Source organism: Octopus bimaculoides, chromosome 15 (genome assembly GCF_001194135.2).
Source record: "Octopus bimaculoides isolate UCB-OBI-ISO-001 chromosome 15, ASM119413v2, whole genome shotgun sequence".
In the NCBI taxonomy this organism is placed as follows: Eukaryota; Metazoa; Mollusca; class Cephalopoda; order Octopoda; family Octopodidae; genus Octopus; species Octopus bimaculoides.
In genome coordinates, this window is record NC_068995.1 from 24,973,243 (window position 1) to 24,973,937 (window position 695).

A 695-nucleotide genomic window follows, 5' to 3' on the forward strand; every position below is an offset into this window, starting at 1 on the left:
CAGGAACAAAAATATGTGACATCCTTTCTTGGAGTCTCTCATATCCTAACTCTCCTCTCTGAACCAGGTCGGAGGAAATTCTTTTATTTATAGATGCTATCAGGCTCCAGAGAGCAAACAATGTTTTGCCGCACTGGATTGGTCTGTCAAATGATCCGATTGGACAACTAAAGTGTCCAATTTCAACAACAGACTTGCTCAATGTATTACATCACCACATGACCAATCGTAGAAAACCTGCGTTTGTCCATTTTGGGACTATTTAAGACAAGACAAGCAATGTATGACAAACAGTCTCACTTCAGCTTCATATAGGGTAGACAATCGTTACCTAGTTTCTGTTCTCGTGCAGTTTGGACTGGGTCTTGGTTTCTTCAGGTGGATCATACAGTTGTACGACAACATCGACTCCGATCGTTCGGGTGAACGGCTTTCTTTCAGAGCCGTTCTGCATCAAGCGGTCGGTTTGCCAAGGGTGTCCACTCTCTCCGCTTTTATACGTAGTGGCCCTCGAGCCATTGCTGCGAAAGCTGAGTGGCATCCCGACGAACCCAGGAGGTGGAGGATCGGTTACGGCGTACGCGGACGACAACACTATCATCGTGACCAAGATGGAACACACACAGAAAGTAGGCGAAACCAACAAGGTTTACGAGACGGTGACAGGAGCAAAAATTAATCGGGAAAAATCAGTC